The following is a 23,556-nucleotide window of genomic DNA, read 5'->3' as shown; positions in this document are numbered from 1 at the left end:
TTCTTGGTCCCCTTCTCCTATTGGCCTCAAATGCTTTTAAGGTATCTGCTTTAGTTTCTCTGCATTGACAGCAACAAAAGCTAGCTAATTTTTTAGGTGTCTTACCTATCCTCACACCTCCCTTGTGTGTTCTCCCTTTTATCATGTGCTCAAAGTCCAATCCCCTTGTTGTGTTTGCCCTTGATCTAATGTCCAAATATGAGGGAGAACGTACAATTTTTAGACTTTTGGGCCAGGCTAACGTCACTCAGGATGATAATCTCCAATTCCATCCATTTACCAGTGAATGATAACATTTCATTCTTCTTCATGGCTGCATAAAATTCCATTGTGTATAGATACCACATTTTCTTGATCCATTTGTCAGTGGTGGGGCAACTTGGCTGTTTCCATAACTGGGCTATTGTGAATAGTTCCGCACTAAACATGGGTGTGCAGGTGCCTCTGGAGTAACCTGTGTCACAGTCTTTTAGGTATATCCCCAAGAGTGGTATTGCTGGATCAAGTGGTAGATCAATGTTTAGTGTTTTAAGTAGCCTCCAAATTTTTTTCCAGAGTGGTTGTACTAGTTTACATTCCCACCAACAGTGAAAGAGGGATCCTTTTTCCCCGCATCCTCACCAACACCTGTTGGTGGTGGTGTTGCTAATCATGGCCATTCTAACAGGAGTGAGGTGGAATCTTAGTGTGGTTTTAATTTGCATTTCCTTTATTACTAGAGATGGTGAGCATTTTTTCATGTGTTTTTTGGCCATTTGAATTTCTTCTTTTGAGAAATTTCTGTTTAGTTCACTTGCCCATCTCTTTATTGGTTCATTAGTTTTGGGAGAATTTAGTTTTTTAAGTTCCCTATATATTCTGGTTATCAGTCCTTTGTCTGATGTGTAGCTGGCAAATATTTTCTCCCACTCTGTGGGTGTTCTCTTCGGTTTAGAGACCATTTGTTTTGATGAACAGAAGCTTTTTAGTTTTATGAGGTCCCATTTATCTATGCTATCTCTCAGTTGCTGTGCTGCTAGGGTTTTGCTGAGAAAGTTCTTACCTGTACCTACTAACTCCAGAGTATTTCCTACTCTTTCCTGTATCAACTTTAGAGTTTGTGGTCTGATATTAAGATCCTTGATCCATTTTGAGTTAATCTTGGTATAGGGTGATATACATGGATCTTTTAAGCTTTTTGCAGACTGCTAACCAGCTTTCCCAGCAGTTTTTGTTGAAGAGGCTTCTATTTCTCCATTGTATATTTTTAGCTCCTTTGTCAAAGACAAGTTGGTTATAGTTGTGTGGCTTCATATCTGGGTCCTCTATTCTGTTCCACTCTATTCTGTTCATGTCTGTTTTTGTGCCAGTACCATGCTGTTTTTATCATTATTGCTTTGTAATATGGTTTGAAGTTAGGTGTCATGATACCTCCAGCATTGTTCTTTTGACTGAGTATTGCCTTGGCTATTGGTGGCCTCTTGTGTTTCCATATAAATTTAACAGTAGATTTTTCAATCTCTTTAATGAATGTCATTGGCATTTTGATGGGAATTGCATTAAACATGTAGATTACTTTTGGGAGTATCGACATTTTTACTATGTTGATTCTACCAATCCATGAGCATGGGAGATCTCTCCACTTTCTATAGTCTTCCTCAGTCTCTTTCTTCAGAAGTTTATAGTTTTCCTTGTAGAGGTCGTTAACATCTTTTGTTATGTTTACGCCTAGGTATTTGTTTTTTTTTGAGGCTATTGTAAATGGAATTGTTTTCATACATTCTTTTTCAGTTTGTTCATTATTAGTATAAAGAAATGTTAATGATTTTTCTATGTTGATTTTATATCCTGCTACCTTGTTGTAGGTATTAATGATGACCAGAAGCTTCGGAGTAGAGTTTTTTGGGTCCTTAAGGTATAGGATCATGTCTTCTGCAAACAGGGATATTTTGACAGCTTCTTTACCTATTTGTATTCCTTTTATTCCTTCTTCCTGCCTAATTGCTCTGGCTAGGAATTCCAGTGCTATAATGAATAGGAGTGAAGATAGTGGGCATCCTTGTCTAGTTCCTGATTTTGGAGGGAATGGTTTCAGTTTTTCTCCATTAAGTATAATGCTGGCTGTAGGTATGTCATATGTAGCTTTTATAATGTTGAGGTAGTTTTCTTCTATTTCTAGTTTTCTTAGAGCTTTTATCATGAAATGTTGTTGGATCTTATCAAAGGCTTTTTCTGCATCTATTGAGATGGTCAAGTGGTTTTTGTGTTTGCTTCTGTTAATGTGGTTTATTACATTTATTGATTTTCATATGTTGAATAACCCCTGCATGCCTGGGATGAAGCCTACTTGGTCGTGTTGAATAATCTTTTTGATGTGTTGCTGAATTCGGTTTGCCATTATTTTGTTGAGGATTTTTGCATCAATGTTCATTAAGGAGATTGGCCTATAGTTCTCCTTTTTGGAGGTGTCTTTGCCTGGTTTTGGGATAAGTGTAATACTGTCTTCACAAAATGTGTTAGGCAGTTTTCCTTCCCTTTCTATTTCATGGAACAGTTTAAGGAGGGTTGGTATCAGTTCTTCTTTAAATTTCTGATAGAATTCAGCAGAGAATCCATCAGGTCCTGGACTTTTCTTTTTGGGGAGACTCTTGATTGCTGCTTCAGTTTCATTTTGTGTTATAGATCTACTCAGGTCATTAATTTCCTCTTGGTTCAGTTTTGGATGATCATATGTATCTAGGAATCTGTCCATTTCTTTTAGATTTTCAAATTTATTTGAATATAGGTTCTCAAAGTAGTCTCTGATGATTTCCTGGACTTCCATGGTGTTTGTTGTTATCTCCCCTTTTGCATTCCTGATTCCACTAATTTGGGTTTTTTCTCTCCTCATTTTAGTCAGGTTTGCCAAGGGGTCTGTTGAAAGTGTTTATTTTTTCAAAGAACCAACTTTTTGTTTCATTAATTCTTTGTATGGTTTTTTTGGTTTCTATTTCATTGATTTCAGCTCTTATTTTTATTTTTTCTCTCCTATTTGTTTTGGGATTTCCTTGTTCTTGTTATTCTAGGAGTTTGAGATGCATCATTAGGTCATTGATTTGGGATCTTTCAGTCTTTTTAATATATGCACTCATGGCTGTAAACTTTCCTCTCAGGACTGCCTTTGTGTGTCCCATAGGTTCCGGTATGTTGTGTTTTCATTTTCATTGACTTCCAGGCACTTTTTAATTTCCTGTTTTATTTCATCAATGACCCATTTTTCATTAAGTAATTAGTTATTTAGTTTCCAGCTGTTTGCATGTTTTTTGTCTTTACTTTTGTTGTTGAGTTCTACTTTTACTGCATTGTGGTCAGATAGTATGCACGGTATTATTTCTATTTTCTTATATTTGCTGAGGCTTGCTTTGTGCCCTAGGAAATTATCTATTTTGGAGAAGGTTCCGGTTCCATGGGCTGCTGAGAAGAATGTATATTGTGTAGAAGTTGGATGAAATGTTCTGTAGACATCAAGTAGGTTCATTTGATCTGTTGTATGTTTTAGATCTTGGATTTCTTTATCGGTTGTTTGTTTGGATGACCTATCTATTGATGATAATGGGGTGTTAAAGTGTCCCACAACCACTGTGTTGGAGTTAATAAATGCTTTTAGGTCTTTCAGGGTATGTTTGATGAAATTGGGTGCATTGACATTGTGTGCATATAGTTTGATAATTATTTCCTTTTGGTCTATTTCCCCTTTTATTAGTATGGAATGTTCTTTATCTTATTTGATCAATGTAGGTTTGAAGTCTACTTTGTCAGAGATAAGTATTGCTACTCCCGCCTGTTCTAGGGGACCACTGTCTTTGTAAATCTCCTTCCAGCCTTTCATCTTAAGCCTAGGCTTATTTCTGTTCGTGAGATGGGTCTCCTGTAAGCAACAAATTGTTGTATCTTCCTTTTTAATCCATTTCATCAAACGATGCCTTTTGAGGGTTAATTAATTCCGTTAACATTAAATGTTGGTACTGATAGGTATGTGGTGATTCCTGTCATTTAGTTGTCTTAGTTGTGTGAAGGGTTGATTGTGTGTACCTAAGTTGAGGTTACTGTCTACTTTCTTGCTTTTCTTTTCCTGTAGTTTGGTGCTGCCTGTCCTTTCATGGTTATGTTGGGGTTCACTTTCTGTGTGCAGAATCCCTTGCAGAATCTTTTGGAGTGGTGGCTTTGTGGTCACGTATTGTTTTAGTTTCTGCTTATCACAGAAGACTTTTATTGCTCCATCTATTTTGAATGATAGTTTTGCTGATTAGCGTATCCTGGGGTTGAAGTTATTTTCATTCAGTGCCCAGAAGATCTCGCCAATACTCTTCTTGCTTTTAATGTTTCTGTTGAGAAGTGTGCTGTGATTTTGATGGGTTTACCTTTGTATGTTATTTGTGTTTTCTCTCTTACAACGTTCAATATTCTTTCCCTAGTTTCTGAACTTGTTGTTTTAATGATGATATGTCGTGGGGTAGTTCTATTTTGATCTGGTCTGTTTGGTGTTCTGGAGGCCTCTTGCATCTGTATGGGAATAGGTTTCTCTAGATTAGGGAAATTTTCCGTTATTATTTTGTTGAATATATTACACATTCCCTTCGCTTGCACCTCTTCTTCTTCTTCAATGCCTGTAATTCTCTGGTTTGGTCTTTTGATAGAGTCGGTGAGTTCTTGCATTTTCTTTTCACATGTCTTGAGTTGTTTAATAGTTCTTCAGTTTTTCCTTTAATTACCGTTTCATCTTTGAGTTTTGACATTCTTTCTTCTGTTTGTTCTATTCTGCTGGATTGGTCTTCCATTTTGTTTTCGAATTCTGTTTTGATCTTTAGTCTGAGGTTTTCCATGTTCTGAGTCACTTCCTGTTTAATGTTGTCTATTTTTGTCCTGAGTTCTTTATTAATCTTGGTGTTTGTTTCACTTTGGTGTTTATACAGTGCTTCTATGGTTTCTTTTATTTATTTTTGTGCTTTCTCAAATTCTCAATTTTTGTTGTCTTGGAATTTCTTTAGTGTCTCCTGTACATTTTGGTTCACCATATCCAGTGTGTTTTCTATAAAATTCTCATTGATTACCTGTAGTATTTCTTCTTTTAGATTATTCTTGTGGGCTTCATTGGGTCTTTGGCATAGTTTGTCTTCATTTTTTGGAGTCTGGATCTGAGTATCTGTTTTCTTCATTTCCCTCTGGTTCCTATATTAATTTTTTGCTGTAGGGATACTGGTTTCCCTGTTTTTTTCTGTCTTCCCATCATTGCCCTTAGTGTTGTTATTGTCCCTGTACTGTGTGCAATTAAGTATGTTCTGACCTGTAATAATAGCACTAGTGATATTTAGAATGGAAGGTTAGAGGGGATGGAAAGCAAAGAATTCAAAGGAAAAGGGAAAAACAAGTAATTAAGTAGAAAAAAACAAACAAACAAACAAAAAAAGTTTCAAAGTTATAAACCCAGGAGACAGTGTACTAATCAACCGTAAGCTGAAAAGGCATTAGAGAGACATAGAGAGGATTGAAAAAAGGAAATAAAAAGAATAAAGATAAGAGTAAAATTAAAAAATAAGGAAACGAAGTAAAAAAACTATATATATTCAAAAATAAATTAAATAAATAAATAAAAAAGTAATGAAGTTTCAGTCTTAATAATTTTGGTGTTCGTCCCTCAGCCTACAATCTTGGAGATTGTGCCTCAGATGTTGTTCTGTAGCTGTCTCATCAAAGGGGAAACATAAAGTAGAACAAAACTGCACAAAACATTAACAAAAAAACCCAAAAAACCCCACAAAGTGTCCCAAGTTCAAATGCAATACAGTTTCCTTAAGTTTTTCAGCATGCAGGTATAGTTCGGTTGTTTTCTCATCAAAGGTAGGGAGAGAGAAAAAAAAGTCTGGAGACAGTTCTGTGAATGGCTATCTGCAGCTGTGGTTTGCCTGCCCGCTGTCATACTGCTGTTGCTGGAGGCGTTATTTATGCAGATCTCTGGGGTGAGCTTAGCACTCACCTGGCCCCACAGGCTTTTTTACTCAGAGTTCTCCTGTGCTCTAGCTGCTGCTACAAGCTTTCCCCTTTCCAAGCACACTGGGGGAGGTGACACTGCACCCACTTTCTCAGGCCTGCATGTTTATTTACAGCTCACGCGGGAAGTGGGTCTTCCCCCCTCTCCTGTGCAGTTTTCCTCCTTCTGCCACTCTCACAAGCTTTCCCACTCCTGGTTGCTGGGCGTGTGCTGGCTCTCCCACCCTCTCTGGCCATGCCTGGCTTGTTTATTTACAGTTCTGGGAGGGATTCCCCTTCCCCTGTCTTCAGTGCTTAGGGTACCCCACCCTCTTTGCTACATGTCTTTATTGTTCTTATTGATTATTACTCAGTTTCTCTTTTTTCCCCGTGTGGGGTTCAGTCTGTCCAGGGGGCAATGCTGATCTGGCCCAGGGTTGTCTGTGGGAGTACTGTGTACTGCTTAGCTCACTTTGTCCTCGTCTTCCCAACCTGTCTGGGCGTGGGCCACTGGCAGCGGCCTGGGGGCCCTCCTGGTTTCTCCATTTATTGTGAAGTGGAGATTCTCTGCTTAGGCTGGAGGTGTGGAGGGGTCAAAGTTGTGCCTCTTCTTGGAGGCCTTGCCTGCAAGGTGTGTCTCCAGTGTCTCTCCAAGATTTCACTTTAGGAGGCATGGTTTCTGCTTCCTCCCTGTAGCTCCCATCTTGGAATCCTCTATTGCTAGTTTTTTGTGGAGTCATGTTGCCCTGCTTTCTTTTTCTCCCCATCTTTTGTTTTGTGCTTTGTTGATTAGTTAGTTGGGGTTTTTAATCACCTGTTATCTTTCCCTTAATTTAATTTCTATACTCTAACTAGCTTAGTTGTTAGCTAGGTTGTTGTAGTGTTTCTGTTCCCTGAGCTGGAGGTATAACTTAGCATTAACAAATTTACATCTTCAATGCCAAACCAATTATTTATGTAATATATAAGGAACCTCCTGGCAATATTATCTATCAACAGTGGGTATTGGGGAGATAATAGTTGCTTGGGTAGGGATAGATATTTAGATAAGTAAAAAGATGGTCCTAGAAGAGGTGTCAGAGAGGGAGTATGGGGTGAGGGGGAGAAGAGGTGTGAGGTTTGGGAGCTATGTGGTAATAAGACCCTAATGTATGTAAAGGTGTAATGGTATAGTTCAGTTGTTGGGGAGGTTGCTATTGTTAGGGATTGCAGATGGATAGGAAGGATGGGGGTAAGGTGTATAGTTGGTTAAATAGACTATTCAGTTCATGGTGAGTATGGAGGAGTTAGGGGCAGTGGGAGGAAGGGAGGGATGGAGGAGAGAATGGAAAGTGGAGCATGGGAGGGCTAAGCAAATTAATAGCTGGACAGAATGGGAGAGAGAGATAGGTAACAATAAGTTGAAAAGAAAAAAATAATAAGAATAAAAATAAAAAAATAAAATACTAAATAAAAAATCAGTTCAATGAGTGTTATGGACTCTCCTCTGATTTCAAGTCCAGGTGCTGATGCTTTTGACAGGGCCTCTCCCTGAATCTCTGTCCCTTCTCAAGGTTGGTATGCTGGACTGTGTGGCATTGGATATTGCCCCTCCCTATCAGGCAACTTTGGAGGGAATCAGCTCAGGGTGTTTGAGCCCAAGTTTTTCTTGGTGGAATGGGCTGTCTGGTGCAGGAGGGTTTCCAAGGTGGTCTTGAGAGGAGCTGGTATGTGAGTAGTTGCCAACCCCTACTGCTTGTAGGGCAGGCCTTTGAGCTTCTTGAAAGTTTGTCAGTTTCTGCTCACTAAGTTTCTCCAAGGTGTTGGAATGTCTTGTTTTCATCAGACAGTGGCTGTGCCATCCTGCCCCTACTCAGGCTAGGTCAGCTCAGCATTCTGTCCCACCCCCACCAGACTGGGGTAAAATATTCCCTCCATTTTTTTGGTCACCAGTTTTGTCATGGTGTGTGTTCAGTCTGACCACCAGCTTCTGTGTAGTTCCCTCCAGAATAGTTGATGTGTTGCACTCACCTGGTGGGGTTGCAGTTTAATTCAGCTCTGGGATGGCAGAGTTAGCTGGTGCAAACAGGTTCTGTGTCCATGAATTATGTGGGTTCAGGATGTCCCAGATGCTTGCAGGACTTGTTCTTCAGTTCTCTGCATTGCAATTGTGCTTTTCTATGTTCCAAGACAGTAAAAAAGAAACCAAACGCACAAAAAGGGAGAAACAGCTTCCCAGCTTGCAGACCACACTGGTTGGTCCCAGCACCAGGGGTCATTTATTGAACATTATATATACCCTATGTATTGGGGGTTTCTTAGTTGGCAAAAAAGGCAGGGAGACCCAGTCCTTGATACTACTAATCTGAAGTATTTTTCTGAAATCATGGAGCTCAGAGTCTCATGGTCCCACAACTATTCACCTACCCTGATGAATATTTTATGTCCGGTTTACTTTTACAAATTTCACATCCCTTGAAACTTCAAAAGACTTACTCTAAGGTATGGATTCATATAGGTTTCTAATTTTATAGTAGTAGTTTTTGAAGAGAAAAATAGTAATATGGATTTAGATATATTTTATTTACATTCCTAAAAGAATTAAACATGCATTATAAGTATTTTCAGTATATCATATACTGTGAGTTTCTAATTTGTCATTGTCCTCTGTCCTTTAAATTATTTCTATATAGCTCTATATAAATAGTTTTACTGGGTTTTGGTAGTGTATTTTTGTTTTCTATTTTTGGAGTGTTTCTTTAGTTCCATGGAAGAGGTAACTTATTCTTTAATATGGAGATTTAAAAATGTTCACAAACAACTCTGCTCTGTTCCAAAGGTTGACCCTAATTCCTCTCCCTTGAGTATGAGCTAGATTTAGTGACTTTCTTCTAACAAAAGAATATGGCAGAAATGACTTTCAAAAGTAGGTCAAAAATGGCATCACAATTACATGATTGTAAAAAGAGGGCTGTTTGGGTAGGGGAAACAGAGAAAGGGGGGAGGAGAAAAGAAAAGGGTTCTGTGTGATTGAAGCTCATCATATATATATGAAAATAGCATGATGAAACCCACTAAAAACTTAAAAGAGTTCTTTGGGGCGAGCTAAGAAAGAAAGTAATATAGATGGGGTGAATTTGATCAAAGTACATTATATACATAATGTTTTAAACATATATAATGTCTAGGTGCATAAATGTTTTAAACTGTAAGGTTTAGAGTAATATTTTTTTTTACCAGAAATAGATCCTAACATACCAGTTCATACACTGTTCTATGAAGTAGCTACTCACAGGATTTTTTCTCACTCTGCACTAGGATGGGCTGCACTTTCTCTTCACAAATAGTTATGGATGGGAACACAAAGGGCAGATATGGCCTGTTTCTAATTGAAATCCTCATCTTCTTTCTTGTGCTGCTGGCTCATTCTATGTTCAGCAGTGATGCAATGGAAAGTCCTAAATATTCTGTGTAATTTTTTTTCTACAAGGGTAATATTAATGCCTCTTTAATGGCTATGAGTGTACTTTACAAGATGTTCCCTGTATAATGCAGTGCAAGGATTAGGAAAATATCTTCCTCATATAAAATGAGAATCACACCCTTTCATAATAAAAACAATTGATGAGAGTTCGAGTTAGAAACTACTGTTTCTTTTACATGGTAAATGGATTTATGAGAAACTCAAAGCTAACATTATAGTCAGTGGTGAAAGACTAAAAACTTTACCCCTAAATCTAAATCAAGAAAAAGATACTTGCTTTTGTCACTTCAATTCATTTTAATGGATATTCTAGACAGAACAATTAAGCAAGTAAAAGAAATAAAGTGCATCCAAATTGAAAAAGGAAGAAATAAACTTTTATTTATAGGAAACATGATCTCCTATATAGAAAATCCTAAAGAATTTGCACTATAAGATTATTATACCCAATAACTGAAATCTCAAATGCTATAGGATCATTTGGAATTCTCTGAGGTAGCAATTACAAAATCCAGAAATGAATTTAAGAGAACAATTCTACTTATAATATCATCAGCCTGGGAATTAATTTAACCAAGAAGTACGACTTATACACTGAGAACTACCAAACATTTTTGGAAAACAGAAGACCCTAATGAGATGGAAAGCCATCTCATGTTTATGGTATTAGAAGTCTTAATATTTTTAAGGTAGAAATTCTTCACAAAATGTTCTAAAGATTCAGTGCAATTGCCATCAAAATTCCAACAGTTTTCTTAAAAAGAATGGGAAATATGATTCTAAATTTTACAAGGAATTTCTAGGGACCTTGAGAACAGAGTTGGAATATTCACATTTTGATTTTAAAAATCATGACAAAGCTAAAGTAATCACAACAATGGGGTACTGGTATAAGGATAGGTATATAGATCAATGTAATAGAATTGAGAGTCCAGAAATAATTGATCTGTGGTTAATTGACTTTCAGTAAGGGTGCCAAGACTATTCAATGGAGGAAGAATAATATCCTCAACAAATGGTGTTAGGACATCTGGATATCCAAATGCAAAAGAATGAGTTGGATACTGATCTTGCCACATACACAGAATTCAACTCAAAATGGGCCAGTGACCTAAACTGATGAAACTGATACCCCGAGAAAGAAACAGTAAGCGTAATAAACTGCATTTCCTTGAAATAGTGGTTTCTTAGATACGACATTAAAAACACAAGCAGGAGAAGAAAAAACAGATAAATTGAGCATCACCAAATTAAAAACCTTTGTGCATCGAAGAATACATTTGAGAGAGGAAAATAAAGGCACCTGTATACCCAAGTTTATTGCAGAATTATTCACAATAGCTAACCTAAGGAAACAGCCAACATGCCCCACAACTGATGAATGGATTAAGAAAATGTGGTATTTTTATGCAATGGAGTTTTATTCAGCCACGAAGAATTAAATTTTGTCATTTGCAGGTAAATGGATGGAACTGGAGAACATCTCTTAAGTGAAGTTATCCAGGTTCAGAAAGGCAGAGGCTGCATGTTCTCTCTCATATGTGGAATATAGACAACCAATGCAAATGCAAGCAATGTTATGAAAAACAAGTCATGCTAAGGGGAGATCACTAATGAGAGAGGGAGGGTAAAAGAAGGAAGTTAAGAAGGTGAATATGGTTGATGTACTTTCTATACAAGTATGAAAAAAGAACTTTTTAAACCCACTAAAGTCACCATAAGAAGTGGACTAAGGTAGAAAGGAGAAAAATAGAGGGATGAGCCAATTCATGTTATAATACACACACACACACACACACACACACACACACACACACACACAGGGAAATGTCACAGTGAAACTCCCGTACAACTATCTTAAACAAACAAAAATTCCTTTATTTCAAAAATGGAGAATAGGAAGGCACAGTAGGTCACGTCTGGCGACTGGTACCAGAGAGAGGAGGAAGGATATAAGGAAAGGGTATAAGAGGGTGAATGTGGTAGAAATATTATGTACTTATGTATGAAAATGAAAAAAAATGAGACCTGTTGAAACTATTCCAGGAAGGTTGGGAGCAGGGATAAAGGAGAATGATGGAGGGGATGAATTCAGCTATGATATATGGTAAGAAATTTTGTAGACGTCACGATATACCCCTAGTACAACAATAATATGATAAAAATGTAAAAAAAAACGATTACTCTATACAGAAAAAGAAAAAAACTCACACAATGGGAAAATATACTTGCAAATCACATATCTGATAACAAAAGACAACCCAATTAAAGAATAAACAAGGATTTTGTGTACACAGTAGTCCAAAGAAAACAACAACAAACGCATGAAAAGCTGTTCAATATTATTAGTCATCACAGAAATGCAATTCAAAGCCAAAGTGATACAGTACATTCCCTCAGGTGATTATAACAGAAATAATGAAAAATTAAAGGTAAAATCCCACCAAATAGTGACAGACAGTTAGATAATGAAGGACAAGAATGTAAAATAGGTCATGTTAAAGAGAAGGTACTAGTGGGAAGGGGAGAGTAAATGAAGAGGGTAAAGGAGAGTGAATATGGTTGTTGTATTTTCTATACATGTATAAATATAGATCATTGAAACTCACCAAAGTCATTTTAAGAAGGGGGAGCAGGAAGAGAGAGAATAATGAAGGGGATGAACCAAACCAGGGGTACATTGTATGTATATATGGAAATGTCACAACTGTTACATACTATTATACATTATTGTACAATTATATACTAATAACAATTAAAAGAGATATAATGGAAAACTACAAGTATTAGTGAGGATGTGGAGAAACTGGAACTCTCATATATTGCTGGTAGGAATATAAAAATTATTCAGCTGCTTTGGAAAGTAACTTAGTGATTCCTCATAAAGTTAGCATAGAATCACTTTGTGACCTAGCAATTCTACACCTAAAAATATACCCAAGAGAATTGAAAACAAAAGTTTGTACACAAATGTCCATTGAAGAAGTATTCACAATTGCCAAAAATAGAAAAAACTCAAATGTCTATCAATAAATGATTGAATAAACAAATATGATATAACAATACAATGGAGTATTATTCAGCCATAAATGTAATGAAGTATTGATGTATTCTACAACATAGGGTGACAACAAAAACATTCTATTGTGTGAAAGAAGCCAAAAAGTTATATATAATTCCATTAATATAAAATATTCTGAAGAGGCATATTCATAGAAAGAATAGTGATTTCTGGATTTGGGAGTAGGGCACAGGGATTGACTGCTTAATGGATGCAGGGTTTCCTTTGGGGTGATTAAAAAGCTCTGGAGCTAGGCCACCATGGTGCTGCACATCTGTGATTCCAGCACTCAGGAAGCTGATGTAGGAGGATAACTAGTTTAAGGCTAGGCTATGCTATGTAATGAGACCCTGTATCAAAAAAAATGTTTGGAACTAGATACTAGGTAGTGGTAATGGTTGTACAATATTGTAACTATACCATGTGCTAGATACGTGTATTTTAAGATTGTTAAAACAGCGAATTTTATTTTATGTTACTTTACCACAATGTTTAAAATTATAAACCATTGTACACTGTATAGCAATAAGGGTATTATTCATATTTGTAGTTGTTTTGAATTATATGCTTACGAACAGTTTTCTAACAGAAAGGCAGTCTAGTATTTTGAGGAAGGTCTTATATTTACTCATTCAGAGATATATATAAAATATAGACAACCCCCATTTTATATAGTTACCTACATAGGTACCTATAGGTATAGGTTTTTGTTTCCTGGGAACCAAATTATTTTCATTGCAAATAGACCCTTTCTCATATATAAATCAAGCTTATTGAAAATACAAAGAAAGATAAAAAATCTTATGAGGATAGATTTGTTATACAGGGGGATTCATGTGACAATTCCAACTAGGCTTATGTTATACATTGGTTAGATCATCCCCATCAATCCCCTCCCCACCCCACTTAAAGAAATTGCAAGAGGTTTGTTCTGTTTCATATAAGTATGTGAAGTCCAGCAACCATGTACCCTAATCTTGATTGTCTTCATTTACCCTCCCCACTCCCACTAGTAACCCCTATACACACTGCACCTATTTTATAGTCATGTCTTTTATTATTAGTATTTAAGTTGATGTTCAAAGGGGTTCTCTATGTATCACTGCTATAGGTATACTTTATTTTGGTCCATTCAGTCCCTTATGTTACTCATCCTTATCCCTTTTCCTACCCCCCTCTTTTTTCAACAGCTTTCAGTACATATCCTTATATCCTCTACCTTCATAGATGTTATGTTTTATGATATTACTGATGCTGTATCATTTTCTTTTCCTTTCCCTCTTACCCCGAGTTCCATTGAGTAGTTCCACTATTACTAACATGTTCTACATATGAGTTTGTATATGCTTATTTTTGTGTATATGTTTGTCTTTTGGATCTGTCTTCCACATATGAGAGAAAACATGTAGCCTTTGTCTTTCTGAGCCTGGCTTACTTCACTTAACATAATCCTGCAATTGCATCCATTTACCTTCAAATCACATGTCATTATTCCTTATGGCTGTGTAACTGTGTATATATACCACAATTGCTTGATCAGTTCATCAGTTGTAGGGCATCTGGGTTGTTTCCATAGCTTGGCAATTGTGAATAGCGCTGGGATGAACATCAGTGTACAAGTGTCTCTATTGTATCCTGATTTACATTCCTTTGATGCCCAGGACTGGTATTTCTGAGGAATCTCCATACTGCTTTCCTTAATGGTTGTACCAATTTGCATTCCCACCAGCAGTGTATAAGGGTTTCTGTTTTGCTGTGTCTTCACCAATATTTGTTCTTGTTATTGACCTTAAATATGGCCATTCTAACTGGAATGAGATGAAATCTGAGTGTAGTTTTGATTTCTATCTCTTTTATAGCCAGGGAAGTGGAACACTTCTTCATGTATTTACTAGCCATTTAAAAATATTTACCCAATATTTATTCAAGTGCCTACTCTTGTCAGGCACTGGTCTGGATATGTATTTATCTTGACTGTACCTTATCTACCTTATTTAACTCTATAATCAGTAGATTTTTCAGGTTTTTTATTTTGTTGGTGCTAGAGTTTGACCTCAGGGCCTCATACTTACTAGGCAGGCACTCTACCACTTGAAGCACTCTACCAGCTCTATTTTGTGAGGTTTTTTTTTTGTTTTTTTGAGATAGGGTCTCACAAACTGTTCGCCAGGGCTGGCTGGGAACTGTGATCCTCCTGATTTCTGCCTCCTGAGTAACTAGGATTACAGGCATGAGCTACCAGCACCCAGCTAAGATTTTTCAGTTTTTATGACTATAATACATTTATCTATTACTTACTAATAGTTACAGCTATTATTTTGTCTTTAAGCTGTTTTCCACTGGAAAGAACATTCTTTAAAAAGGTGAAATAATGTTGGTGATATTGGCATTCTCATCTTGTAACTAATTTAAATGGAATGTCTTTATTAAGAGTTTTTGAAGAAGAGTCAATACATATACCACCTTCCCCCTCTCCTGGTTATAGAATTAATTAAGAAATGAGACTAATGGAAATCAAAGTCAGCTTCACTGATGATGGGGCCTTGACTTTATATCTGAGCTTCAAGTACTTGCTGACTCCCCAAGCATAGGCAGCATTGATCAAACAGTGTCTGCTTGGTGGTACTCCTCACCAGTCACAGTGTAAGAGACAGGGCCTATAGGAGGCGCCATCCCTAGAGACAGAAGGGCCTGAGCAGGCCATGATTATCTTCTTTCAGAGTCACAAAAAGTGACTGAGCCTTGACTCAGTCAAGGGGTGCCTTCCTAGTAATGTGCATCCCTGAGTACAAACCCCAGTGCTAAAAAATGAAAAACAAAAAGCCTTCATTAAAATGATTTTTAAAAACACCAAAACAACAACAAAATTCTTAAAATGATAAAAAAATTCCCATGCCATAGAAGGGAATGTGAGAGAGGAGGCCCAGTGGGTTCTTCTTATTATGTATGATGTGCTTATTGATTTTTTTTACTCTTGTCATTTGGAGTGATAAGAATCTGTTTTAAAAATTTTTTTTATTCATATGTGCATACAATGTTTGGGTCATTTCTCCCCACTTCCCCCACCCCCTCTTTCTACCCCCAACACCCTCACTACACAGCAGAAACTATTTTGCCCTTATCTCTAATTTTGTTGAAGAGAGAGTATAAGCAATAATAGGAAGGAACAAGGGTTTTTACTAGTTGAGATAAGGATAGCTAGGGAGTTGACTCGCATTGATTTCCTCTGCATGTGTGTTACCTTCTAGGTTAATTCTTCTTGAAACAACCTTTTCTCTAGTTCCTGTCCCCTTCTCCTATTGGCCTCAGTTGCTATAAGGTATCTGCTTTAGTTTCTCTGCGTTGAGGGCAACAAATGCTAGCTAGTTTTTTAGGTGTCTTACCTATCCTCCTACCTCACTTCTGTGCTCTCGCTTTATCATGTGCTCAAAGTCCAATCCCCTTGTTGTGTTTGCCCTTGATGTACTGTCCGCATAAGAGGGAGAACATATGATTTTTGGTATTTTGGGCAAGGCTAACCTCACTCAGAATGATGTTCTCCAATTCCATCCATTTACCAGCGAATGATAATATTTCGTTCATCTTCATGGCTACATAAAATTCCATTGTGTATAAATACCACATTTTATTGACCCATTCATCAGTGGTAGGGCATCTTGGTGGTTTCCATAACTTGGTTATTGTGAACAGTGCTGCAATAAACATGGGTGTGCAGGTGCCTCTGGAGTAAACTGTGTCACAGTCTTTTGGGTATATCCCCAAGAGTGGTATTGCTGGATAACATGGTAGATCAGTGTTTAGCTTTTTAAGTAGCCTCCAAATTTTTTTCCAGAGTGGTTGTACTAGTTTACATTCGCACCAGCAGTGTAAGAGGGTTCCTTTTTCCCCTGCATCCTCGCCAATACCTGTTGTTAGTGGTGTTGCTGATGCTGGCTATTCTAACAGGGGTGTGGTGGAAACTTAGTGTGGTTTTAATTTGCATTTCCTTTATTGCTAGAGATGGTGAGCATTTTTTCATGTGTTTTTTGGCCATTTGAATTTGTTCTTTTGAGAAATTACTGTTTAGTACACTTGCCTATTTCTTTATTCGTTCATTAATTTTGGGAGAATTTAGTTTTTTAAGTTCCCTATATATTCTGGTTATCAGTCCTTTGTCTGATGTGTAGCTGGCAAATATTTCTCCTACTCTGTGGGTATTCTCTTTAGTTTAGAGACCATTCCTTAGTTGAGCAGAAGCTTTTTAGTTTTATGAAGTCCCTGTTCTCTATGCTATCTCTTAGTTGCTATGCTGTTGGGGTTGCATTGAGAAAGTTTTTACCTATAACTATTAATTCCAGAGTATTTCCTACTCTTTCCTGTATCAACTTTAGAGTTTGTGGTGTGATATTAAGACACTTGATCCATTTTGAGTTAATCTTGGTATAGGGTGATATACATGGATCTAGTTTCAGTTTTTTGTAGACTGCTAACCAGTTTTCCCAGAAGTTTTGTTGACGAGTCTGTCTTTTCTCCATCGTATATTTTTAGCGCCTTTGTCAAAGATAAGTTGGTTATAGTTGTGTGGCTTCATATCTGGGTCCTCTATTCTGTTCCACTGGTCTTCATGTCTGTTTTTGTGCCAGTACCATGCTGTTTTTATTGTTATTGCTTTGTAATATAGTTTGAAGTTGGGTATTGTGATACCACCAGCATTGTTCTTTTGACTGAGTATTTCCTTGACTATTCATGGCCTCTTTTGTTTCCATATAAATTTCAAGGTAGATTTTCCAATCTCTTTAATGAATGTCATTGAAATTTTGATGGGAATTGCATTAAACATATAGATTACTTTTGGGAGTATCGACATTTTTACTATGTTGATTCTACCAATCCATGAGCATGGGAGATCTCTCCACTTTCTATAGTCTTCCTCAATCTCTTTCTTCAGAAGTGTATAGTTTTCCTTGTAGAGGTCTTTCACATCTTTTGTTAGGTTTACACCTAGGTATTTGATTTTTTTTGAGGCTATTGTAAATGGAATTGTTTTCATACATTCTTTTTCCGTTTGCTCCTTGTTAGTGTATAGAAATGCTAATGATTTTTCTATGTTGATTTTATATCCTGCTACCTTGCTATAGCTATTGATGATGTCTAGAAGCTTCTGAGTAGAGTTTTTTGGGTCTTTAAGGTATAGGATCATGTCATCTGCAAATAGGGATATTTTGACAGTTTCTTTCCCTATTTGTATTCCTTTTATTCCTTCTTCTTGCCTAATTGCTCTGGCTAGGAATTCCAGGACTATGTCGAATAGAATTTGAGATAGTGGGCATCCTTGTCTGGTTCCTGATTTTAGAGGGCATGGTTTCAGGTTTTCTCTGTTAAGTATAATGCTGGCTGTAGTTTTGTCATATATAGCTTTTATAATGTTGAGGAACTTTCCTTCTATTCCTAGTTTTCCTAGAACTTTTATCATGAAATGATGTTTGATCTTATCAAAGGCTTTTTCTGTATCTATTGCGATGATCAAGTGGTTTTTGTCTTTGCTTCTGTTAATGTGGTTTATTACATTTATTGATTTTCGTATGTTGAACCACCCCTGCATCCCTGGGATGAAGCCTACTTGGTCGTGGTGAATAATCTTTTTGATGTGTTGTTGAATTCGGTTTGCCATTATTTTGTTGAGGATTTTTGCATCAATGTTCATGAAGGAGATTGGCCTATAGTTCTCCTTTTTGGAGGTGTCTTTGCCTGGTTTTGGGATAAGTGTAATACTGGCTTCATAAAATGTGTGAGGCAGTTTTCCTTCCCTTTCTATTTCATGGAACAGTTTAAGGAGGGTTGGTATCAGTTCTTCTTTAAATTTCTGATAAAATTCAGCAGAGAATCCATCAGGTCTTGGACTTTTCTTTAGGGGAGAGTCATGATGCTGCTTCAATTTCATTTTGTGTTATAGATCTATTCAGGTGATTAATTTCCTCTTGGTTCAGTTTTGGATGATCATATGTATCTAGAAATCTGTCCATTTCTTTAAGATTTTCAAATTTATTTGAATATAGGTTCTCAAAGTAGTCTCTGATTTCCTGGACTTCCATGGTGTTTGTTGTTATCTCCCCTTTTGCATTCCTGATTCTACTAATTTGGGTTTTTTCTCTCCTCATTTTAGTCAGGTTTGCCAGGGGTCTATCGATCTTGTTTACTTTTTCATAGAACCAACTTTTTTTTCATTAATTCTTTGTATTGTTTTTTTGGTTTCTATTTTATTGATTTCAGCTCTTATTTTTATTATTTCTCTCCTTCTATTTGTTTTGGGATTTGCTTGTTCTTTTTTTTCTAGGAGTTGAGATGTATCATTAGGTCATTGATTTGGGATCTTTCAGTCTTTTTAATATATGCACTCATGGCTATAAACTTTCCTCTCAGGACTGCCTTAGCTGTGTCCCATAGGTTCCGGAAGGTTGTGTTTTCATTTTCATTGACTTCTAGGAACTTTTTAATTTCCTGTTTTATTTCATCAATGATCCATTCTTCATTAAGTAATGAGTTATTTACTTTCCAGCTGTTTGCATATTTTTTGTCTTTACTTTTGTTGTTGAGTTCAACTTTTACTGCCTTGTGATCAGATAGTATACACGGTATAATTTCTATTTTCTTATATTTGCTGAGACTTGCTTTGTGCCCTAGGATATGATCTATTTTGGAGAAGGTTCCATGGGCTGCTGAGAAGAATGTATGTTGTGTAGAGGTTGGATGAAATGTTCTATAGACATCAACTAGGTCCATTTGATGTATTGCATATTTTAGATCTTGTATTTCTTTATTGATTTTTGTATGGATGACCTATCTATTGATGATAATGTGGTGTTAAAGTCTCCACAACCACTGTGTTGGTGTTTATATATGGTTTTAGGTCTTTCAGGGTATGTTTGATGAAGTTGGGTGCGTTGACATTGGGTGCATACAGGTTGACGATTATTATTTCCTTTTGGTCTATTTCCCCTTTTATTAGTATGGAATGTCCTTCTTTATCTCGTTTGATCAATGTAGGTTTGAAGTCTACTTTGTCAGAGATAAGTATTGCTACTCCTGCCTGTTTTTGGGGGCCATTGGCTTGGTAAATCTTCTTCCAGCCTTTCATCCTAAGCCTATGCTTATTTCTGTCAGTGAGATGGGTCTCCTGTAAGGGACAAATTGTTGTATCTTCCTTTTTAATCCATTTCGTCAAGCGGTGCCTTTTGATGGGTGAATTAAGTCTGTTAACATTAAGCATTAGTACTGATAGGTATGTGGTGATTATTGTCATTTAGTTGTCTCGGTTGTTTGAAGGTTTGATTGTGTGTACCTAAGTTGAGGTTACTCTCTACTGTCTTGCTTTTTCTTTTCCTGTGGTTTGGTGCTCCCTGTCTTTTCATGGTTAAGTTGGGTTTCCCTTTCTGTGTGCAGAATCCCTTGCAGAATCTTTTGTAGTGGTGGCTTTGTGGTCACATGTTGTTTTAGTTTCTGCTTATCATGGAAGACTTTTATTGCTCCATGTATTTTCAATGATAGTTTTGCTGGGTAGAGTATCCTGGGGTTGAAGTTATTTTCATTCAGTGCTTGGAAGATCTCACCCCACGTTCTTCTTACTTTTAATGTTTCTGTTGAGACGTCTGCTGTGATTTTGATGGGTTTACCTTTGTATGTTACTTGTTTTTTCTCTCTTACAGCCTTCAATATTCTTTCCTTAGTTTCTGAACTTGTTTTAATGATGATATGTTGTGGAGTAGTTCTATTTTGATCAGGTCTGTTTGTTCTCCTGGAGGCCTCTTGCATTTGTATGGGAATATTTTTGTCTAGATTTCGGAAATTTTCCATTATTAATTTGTTGAATATATTACGCATTCCCTTCGCTTGCACCTCTTCTCCTTCTTCAATGCCCATGATTCTCAAGTTTGGTCTTTTGATGGAGTCAGTGAGTTCTTGCATTTTCTTTTCATAGGTCTTGAGTTGTTTAATTAATAGTTCTTCGGTTTTTCCTTTAATTACCATTTCATCTTCAAGTTCGGAGATTCTGTCTTCTTTTTGTTCTATTCTGCTGGATTGGCCTCCTGTTTTGTTTTGCAGTTCTGTTTCATTCTTTTTTCTGAGGTTTTCCATATCCTGGCAGTTTTCCTCTTTAATGTTGTCTATTTTTGTCCTGAGTTCATTTTTCCATTTATTCATCGTGTTCTCTGTTTCACTTTGGTGTTTATACAGTGCTTCTATGGTTTCCTTTATTTCTTCTTTTGCTTTTTCAAATTCTCTATTTTTGTTGTCTTGGAATTTCTTTAGTGTCTCCTGTGCATTTTGATTGACCCTATCCAGTATCATCTCTATAAAATTCTCATTGAGTACTTGTAGTATGTCTTCTTTTAAATTATTCTTGTGGGCTTCATTGGGTCCTCTGGCATAGTTTATCTTCATTTTGTTGGAGACTGGATCTGAGTTTCTGTTCTCTTCATTCCCCTCTCGTTCCTGTACTAATTTTTTGCTGTGGTGAAACTGGTTTCCCTGTTTTTTCTGTCTTCCCGTCATTGTGTTTGGTGTTGTTACTGTCCCTGTACTGTCTGCAATTAAGTATTTTCTAGCTTGTAATAATAACAATGGTAATATTTAGAATGGAAAGGTGAGCTGAGATGGAAAGCAAGAAGTTAAAGAAAAGGGGAAAACAAATACACAGACGAGAGGGAGAAAGCAGAACAAGGTTTCAGATAAGAAACTTTCAAAGGTATAAACAGGGAACGTTAGTGTACTAATTGACAGTAAGGTGAACAGACATTAGAGAGACAGAGAGGATTGAAAATCAAAAATAGAAAATAAAGATAACAATAAAAATAAAAAATAAGTAAGTGAAAGAAAATCTATATATAAAAATGAATTAAAATAAAATGGAAAATAGAAAATGAAAAAAAAAACCCCAAAAATCCTCCAAGTTCAAATGCAATGAAGTGTCAGTCCTAATAATTTGGGTGTCCGTCTCAGTCTCCAATCCTAGAGATGGTGCCTCAGATGTTGTTCTGTAGTTGTTTCATCAAAGGGTACGCATAAAGTAGAACAAAACTACACACACACACACACACACACACACACACACACACACACACAAAGAAACACCACCAAGTGTCCCAAGTTCAAATGCAATACAGTTTCAGTAAGTTTTTTGGCTTGCAGGTGTAATTCGGTTGTTCTCTCATCAAAGGTAGGGAGAAAAAGAAAAAAAAAGAGTCTGGAGACAGTTCTGAGAATGGTATCTGCAGCTGTGGCTTGCCTGCCCACTGCTGTCAGCCTGCTGTTCCTGGAGGCATTGTTTATGCAGATCTCTGGGGTGAGCTTAGCACTCACCTGGCCCTGCAGGCTTTGTTTGTTCAGAGTTCTCCTGTGAGGGAGCCTCTGCTACTGGCTTTCCCCTTTCCAACCACTGGGAAAGGTGACACTGCCCCCGCGTTGTCAGGCCTGCCTGTTTATTTACAGTTCACGTGGGAGGTGGGTCTTCCCCCCTCTCCTGTTAAGTTTTCCTCCCACTGCCACTTTCACAAGCTTTCCTGCTCCTGCTTACTGGGCAGTGCTGCTGCTCCTGCCAGCTGCCATGTTTATTTACAGTTCACGTGGGAAGTGGGTCTTCCCTCCTCTCCTGTGGAGTTTTTCTCCCTCTGCCACTCTCAGAGGCTTTCCTGCTCCTGGTTGCTGGGCGCGCGCCCTACCCCCACTCCTGTCAGAGGCTCTCTGGCCCACCTGGCTTGTTTATTTACAGTCCCGGGAAGAAATCCCTTCCCCAAATCTTCAGCGCTCAGGGCGCCCCACCCTCTTTCCCACATGTCTTTATTGCTCGTATTGTTAATTACTCAGTTTCTCTTTTTTCCCCGGGTGGAGGCTGGTCTGTCCAGAGCTATGCTACTCTGGCCCAGGCTTGTCTGTGGGAGTACCACGGTACTGCGAATCTCACCTGGTCCATGTCTTCCCAAGCTGTCTGGGCGCTGGTGAGTGGCGGCCCAGGGGCCCTCCTTGTTTCTCTGTTTAACGTGAAGTGGAGATTCTTTGCGCTGGCTGGAGGTGTGGAGGGGTTAAAAGTATGCCTCTTCTCAGTGATTATGCCTGCAAAGTGTGTCTCCAGCGTCTCTCCAAGATTTCACTATAGGAGACTTGCTTTCTGCTTCCTCCCTCCAGCCACCATCTTGGAATCTCCTGCATATAGGTTGATAATTATTATTTTGTTTTGGTCTATTTCCCCTTTTATTAGTATGGAATGTCCTTCTTTATCTTGTTTAGTCAATGTAGGTTTGAAGTCTACTTTGTCAGAGATCGGTACTGCTACTCCTGCCTATTTTCAGGGACCATTGGTTTTGTAAATTTTCTTCCAGCCATTCATCCTAAGCCTGTGCTTATTTATTTTCATAAGATGGGTCTCCTGTAAGCAACAAATTGTTGGATCTTCCTTTTTAATCTAGTTTGTCAAATGGAGCCTTTTGATGAGGGAATTAAGTCCATTAACATTGTTTTAGTACTGATAGGTATGTGGTGATTCCTGTCATTTAGTTGTCTTAGTTGTGTGAAGGTTTTGTTGTGTGTACCTAAGTTGAGGTTACACTCTACTTTCTTGCTTTTTCTTTTCCTGTAGTTTGGTGCTGCCTGCCCTTACATGGTTATGTTGTGTTTCAATTTCTATGTGCAGAATCCCTTGTAGAATCTTTTGTAGTGGTGGCTTTGTTGTTACATATTGTTTTAGTTTCTGCTTATTATGGAAGAGTTTTATTGCTCCACCTATTTTGAATGATAGTTTTGCAGGGTAGAGTATCCTGGGTAGAGTATCACCCCATGCTCTTCTTGCTTTTAATGTTTCTGTTGAGAAGTCTGTTGTGAGTTTTTTTCATTAATTTATTTTTTGTTATTCATATGTGCATTGCTGTGATTTTGATGGGTTTACCTTTGTATGTTATTTGTTTTTTCTCTCGTACAGTCTTCAATATTGTTTCTCTAGTTTCTGAACTTGTTGTTTTGATGATGACATGCCATGGGCTAGTTTTATTTTGGTCTGGTCTGTTTTGTGTTCTGGATG

The 23,556-nt window shown here is 37.4% G+C and overlaps 1 protein-coding gene across 2 annotated transcripts in view; it reads left to right on the top strand.

Moving 5' to 3' along the window:
* Rp1 (RP1 axonemal microtubule associated) overlaps positions 1-23,556 on the top strand; it is a 354,819-nt gene that overhangs the window by 124,914 nt on the left and 206,349 nt on the right. The gene's annotated exons all lie outside the window — the stretch shown is intronic.

This window comes from Castor canadensis, chromosome 3 (assembly GCF_047511655.1).
Source record: "Castor canadensis chromosome 3, mCasCan1.hap1v2, whole genome shotgun sequence".
In the NCBI taxonomy this organism is placed as follows: Eukaryota; Metazoa; Chordata; class Mammalia; order Rodentia; family Castoridae; genus Castor; species Castor canadensis.
This window is presented reverse-complemented; position numbering and strand designations above follow the sequence as displayed.